Genomic DNA, 6,236 nt, shown 5'->3' on the forward strand with positions numbered 1-6,236 from the left:
GCCTGACTGGCTCCTGTAGGATTTTCGAGCGAGATCGTTGCCAGTGCCCCTGGACTGGCTTGTGCGGGTGGCACATAAAAGACACCATTTCGAGCGTGGCCGTTTTCGTGCGGGTGACACGTAAAAGCACCCACTACACTCTCTGAGTGGTTGGCGTTAGGAAGGGCATCCAGCTGTAGAAACTCTGCCAAATCAGACTGGAGCCTGGTGTTGCCATCCGGTTTCACCAGTCCTCAGTCAAATCGTCCAACCCATGCTAGCATGGAAAGCGGACGTTAAACGATGATGATGATGATGATTCTGAAATTGCATGAGCTACAGTTCATATTTGCCATTTCCTTGTAAATAAACCATCTGCTAGTTCTGTATTTTAAAAGACATATCGAATGAAAAACTCTCTTGATTGAAAAATAGGTTAGGAATAGTGATAGGAAGGGTATCTGGCTGTGAAGCAATGCTTCAGCAATATGTATTTGTGTAACCCATGCTAGTATAGGAAAAGGAAATTTGAAGTAATGACAGAGTAGTCAACTTCAATGATAAATTATATTTAGATATAACAATACAGCTGTTATCTGTAATCCAGTATAACTTCACATTGGCCTGCACAATGCCTTTCAATCTATGTTTTTTGTAGGTGACCATGTGGTTACAAGCAGACACTCCCAGAATACCCAAGACATGCATGGGCAACTTTTTTCAAAAAGTAGATCATACTAGACATGGCTTATCATCAGGCAAGCGACAATAATGAAAAATTTCAATAAACATTTTGTGGGATTTTATCTCAGAATGTAAAGATCAAGAACAGATGCAGCAAGGAATTTGTCTGGCATTAAAATTATTCAGCAAATTCAATCAGTGTGTATATTTGGTTACTTGTTTCAGTTATTTGACTCTAGCCATGCTGGAGCACTGCTTAAAGGGCATTTTATTCAAAGAAATTGATACCAGGATTTATTCTTTGTAAGCCTAGTACTTATTCTACTGGGCTCTTTTGCTGAATTGCTAAGCTACAGGGACGTAAACACACCAACAACGGTTGTCGGGTGATGGTGGGGGCACAAACACAGACACACACATAAATGTATACATATATAGAATGGGCTTTTTTCAGTTTCCATCTACCAAATCCACTCATAAGGATTTGGTTGGCCCAAGGCTATTGTTTGAAGACACTTGCCCAAGGTGCCATGCAATGGGATTGAACTTGGAACCATGTGGTTGAGAAGCAAGTTTCTTACCAAACAGCTACACCTGTATGTTTATGTATTGGGTCATCCCATAAATAATATTTTTTTTTACTTCTTTTATTTTTCAAAATTAAGATAAAATTCTTTTCAATCTAAAATAGACTCTCCATTTTTAACAATGCTCTTCCATCTATCTGATAGACTTGCAAGGCCTCTTTTACAAGATTCACTTGTCCATGACGAAAAGTACACCTCCAGTACTGTTCTGACCTCATCTACAGAATTTGTGTTTTTTTCTGTCCAAATGATTTTGAAAACTGCAGAATAAATGATAAACAGATGGGGTAATGTCTAGCAAATATGGTGGATGGAGCATCATTTCCCATTCAAACTGCTCAAGCCTTTCGAATGTCATCTTTGCTGTATGTGGCCAAGCATTATCCTGATGGAAGAATACCTTTAGTCTTGAAACCAAAACTGGTGGTTTTTCTTCTAGCGTTGACTTAAGCTGCACAAGCTGCTTGCAGCAGATCTCCTTTGTTATTGTTTGGTTTGGGTTTAAAACTTCAAATTGGACTAAACATTTCACGTAACACATTACTTAGGTGAAGACATTCTTTAGACTGGGGTGCCAGTGTTTCCCCTTTCCCTACCCACTGTCTTTGGCACTTGACATTTTTATAGAGAACCCATTTCTTGTCACCAGTACTATTCGGTCCAAACAAAGTTCATTTGTAAAATGTGACAGCAAAGATGAGCGCACATTCTTTGCACGTTATTAGACTTGGAAAGCTTATGAGGAACCGCTTGACCCAATTTGCTGTCTTTTCTGATGGCATGCACATCAATGAATAGTTGAATTACCAAATCCAAGCTTCTCTGCTAGATCCTCAACAGTTACAATGGGATTTTGTTCCACCAGGATGTCCTTGCAGGATATCCTTGTTGAGCTCTACAGATCTTCCAGGACAAGGCTTGTCTTCTAAGCTGTAGTTTCCAGCTTGGAATTTCTGGAACCACCGTTGACACTGGCTTACGCTTAATGTCCTAACCCCATATACTGCATTAATATTCCTCACACTTTCCTTTGCGTTGTTGCCTTTATTGAACTCATAAAGCAAAATATGCCAAATATGCTCCTTTGTCACTTCCATTATAGCTTTAAAAAAATGACTTAAAATCAAACTGCACTCTTGAAAACTTGCACTAAGGATAAGGACATGGTAAAGTTACTACCTGTTTTTATAGCAAATTGATGCAGGTAGTTTATCCCGTCCCCCTCCAACTTTTAGTTTATGCAATTGAAACAAAACACATTTATAGAATGACCCAATACATCCAATGTATATATTGTATTCTCAGAAGTCCAGGGTTGCAACTTAAATTCATATTTCCTAGTGAAAGATTTATGTTTATAAGCTCTGGTTTGCAGATTTAGTAAGTCAGAGCTTATCCCAGTGTTCATGCCATTTAAACAACTGAGAGCATGACCACCCACTGCTCACATCCTGACTAGAACATTAGTTTTGCGTATGGAGGTAAACCTCATCTTAATTACCACTAGCATTTGTTTTCAGCAGAATATACTAAAGCAATGTTAAATTAAGCATCTTGCTCAAGGATAAACTGTGCCACTTGGCCTGAGAATCGAATTCACTATCCAACAATCATGAAACTAACACCTACCTCCATATATAGATATAAATAAGAAACCATAAATGGAAAAGTGTATATTTATATAAACTACATATACTTGTAAACATGCATAGATACACATCACAAACATATATATAGACACATACACATACGCATGTGTGGTTAAGAAGTAAACTTTGGAACCACAAAGTTTCAAGTCCAATATAAGTATTTGTCTGTGTGTCTTTGTATTTGTCTCCCATTACCTCTTGACAATTGGTATTGGTTTGTTTAAGTCCCCATAACTCAGCAGATTGGCCAAAAAAAAAAAAAAAATGACTGAGAGAATAAGTACCACACTTAAAAAAGAAATTAGTAAAGGGGTGGGGGGTTCAATTTGTTAGACTAAACCCTTGAATGTGGTGCATCAGCATGGTTGCAGTCTAATGTCAGTAACAACTAAAAGATACAGACACATACATATACACACAGCTGCAGATTAGTTGTGTGATTAAGAAGTTTACTTCATATACATGTGGTCCAAGATTTCGAATTTGGTCAATGGAAACCAAGCAGAAAGCCATCATGCGAGTGTGTGTGTCTCCCTGTGTTTCAAGCAAAGGCCATTCAATAAATAGTGTGTGTGTGTGTGTGTGTGTGTTTACATATAGATCTTTGTTTATTCAGCCATGCAATCAATTCTTCAAACAAATCAGAAAAGACATGCCTCGTCACTGATAGCAGAAGTTTTGCAGAAAAAGTGCGTTTGTGCATGTGTAGGAGTACCAATCTTGAATTTAGGGAAAGTCATGCTGTTCATTCTGACAAAACATTAAAAAAGAAAGATACAGCTATCTATCTATCTAAATACATATATATATATATATATATATATATATATATATATATATATATATATGTGTGTGATGATGATGAATTATCACATGGTAATTCTTAAGTTTAAACACAGCCATTTTATAATGAAATTACTAACACAGACACTCCCTTTCACATCAAAATATCTTAAGTCCGGTAGACACACAATACCTTAATACTAAGTCAAATATTTCCACTGTCCAATATTAAATTATTGAGTGAAGCCTTCTGTATTTCTCTTTTATATTATTAAAATTCATGTTTCTCTTGTACTCACTCTTTTTCAAACTTCTACGTTTATTCTACAAACATAATACATCAACCTTCACAACATAAACACATGATCTTCATAGCTATTCCTGTAAATACACCCATTTTCTTTTTCTCCTATGTTTACTTTCTCTCTAATATAATTGCTTTATTTCTCTCTACATATTTTGCTTCATAATGTCTTCTTCATAAACTAGACGAAATTCTCTCATATTACAATCTTTCGAATTAATGAATGACGAGAATCTTTTAGTTATAAGACATCACAAAGCAACTTCACATAAACAATTTCCTTTTATCTCAGCAATTTATCGAAATGTAATCCAAATAAACCATTCTAAAACTGTCGGGAAATTGTCTAGTTAATTTAGCAAAACTTCTTCAAAGACAATCAAAAAGGTTTAGGATAGCAAGGAATTCTCAGCTAAGAAGGAAAACAATAAAAAAGAAAGCTTTTATGTCAAAATTATAACAAAGCCTTCAATGATATTTTGTTTAGCTTCTCTTGGGTATACAATAATAATTTTTTTATTACAGGCATATCCGAATAAGGAGGAAGAAATCGATCAGTAATTGAACATAAGGATCAAAGTCAAAAACCCATACTATCTACATACTCAGTACGCAAAGTTATGTTCACTAAAAACTACGGAGACACCGTAGCAGAATATAGGCGCCTGGGCAAATCAATGTACTGGGTCAAGCAAACTACAGCATAAATAGATCAAAATGGGGCCTCTGCTCAGTGTGCCCTTAAAACGACACTGACTACAAGTCTAGTATTTTGTGCCATGGTAAAAACTAAGTTATGTTACATTGAATTTAACACAGGAGTTACTCAGAACAATTAAAAAAAAATGAACTGTGATTAATCCCTTCATTCCAGTTACAATCAACTTGTTTCCGTCATCTGGTTGAGGCTATGCAGGTTTTTAGTATTTTCCATCAGTCTCTCTTGCTGAACCGCTAGATTACAGGAACGTAAATACACCAGCACCGGTTGTCAAGCAATGATAGGGGGCAAACAGACACACATAAGTTCAAAATCATTTGATCACTATTGTTTTATATTTGGTTGGCTCGAGGCGATAATAGAAGGATCCACATAGTAGTACTGAATCCAGAACCACATAGTTTTGAACCAAACTTTCAACCACACAGCCACGCCAGCGCACACATATATATGTATATAATGCAGTATACAAACATGTGTGAAAGCATGTCTACGCGAGCCAGTTGAACCCAATCCGTGTGACTGAAACAAGGTAACCGGAAACTGTGCGGAATCTTGCTGAGTGAACTATACCTTACATCAGTTTAATATGATCATCTGGTCATTTAGTGCCTCGCAAGCATTCGGGCTTGGTCTCCAGTTTTATGATAACAAAAAGAGCTGTGATTTCTTCCCTTCTTTCTCTACTAGTCTCAGAAATCCAGAAAAAAGCAATGGGTGCTGCCCTGCCTCATTAGTCTAAACAATAATAGAAATGAAGGAAAAAAAAAAAACAGCTACGTATATGAAAATATTTGGTAAGGCCTCACTGAATTTACTAGGTATCTTCATCCTTTCGCTCAAGTTTAATAAAGCCAACTGGGAGTAGGAACTGGGTCGAAGTAACGACTCCCTTTTTAATAGTTCTCCAAATGTAGTTATAGCACGCTCATGCACAGATATTTAATACACACATGCATTTTAATTGGTACTGATATGTAAACAAACATACATATATACACATATTTATAAGACTGGGTGTAGCCCGTTGGTTATTTTTATTAGTAACAATGAAGAAAACATTATCCAGAGTTATTTTCTCGTCTTAACATGCCATTAGGCATGACAAGTGTCATATAACATTTGCCTTTATCTAATTTATCTTAATGTTTACACATAGTTATCTTTTATATATATACGTGTGTATGTGTGTGTGTGTGGTACTAATTCCAAAACAAACTGGCTTTCAATTTTTAAACTTTAGAGAATCACAACTAAGGAATACGTGTGTAGTAAAATTCATGTTTTACTACTAATAGTAGTGTTTTTATAATGGTAATTTCTTTGTCATAAGGACGAGAGAGAGAGAACATGAGAACAAACTACAAAAAAAATACTGGAATTTAAATGGAATTCCGAGTTCCCAAGCAGCATAATAACAATTATATTGAATACTTTGTCGAACCAAATCTGTTTTATCCGGCTGCTTTCACCTTTTATGCCTCTAACGCCATATTTCTGTCATATATATATATATATATATATATATA

The 6,236-nt window shown here is 35.9% G+C and overlaps 1 protein-coding gene across 9 annotated transcripts in view; it reads right to left on the reverse strand.

Annotated features, from left to right (window-relative positions):
• The window catches only part of LOC106874564 (uncharacterized), a 272,320-nt gene that overhangs the window by 48,248 nt on the left and 217,836 nt on the right, over window positions 1–6,236 (reverse strand). The gene's annotated exons all lie outside the window — the stretch shown is intronic.

This window comes from Octopus bimaculoides, chromosome 1 (assembly GCF_001194135.2).
Source record: "Octopus bimaculoides isolate UCB-OBI-ISO-001 chromosome 1, ASM119413v2, whole genome shotgun sequence".
In the NCBI taxonomy this organism is placed as follows: domain Eukaryota; kingdom Metazoa; phylum Mollusca; class Cephalopoda; order Octopoda; family Octopodidae; genus Octopus; species Octopus bimaculoides.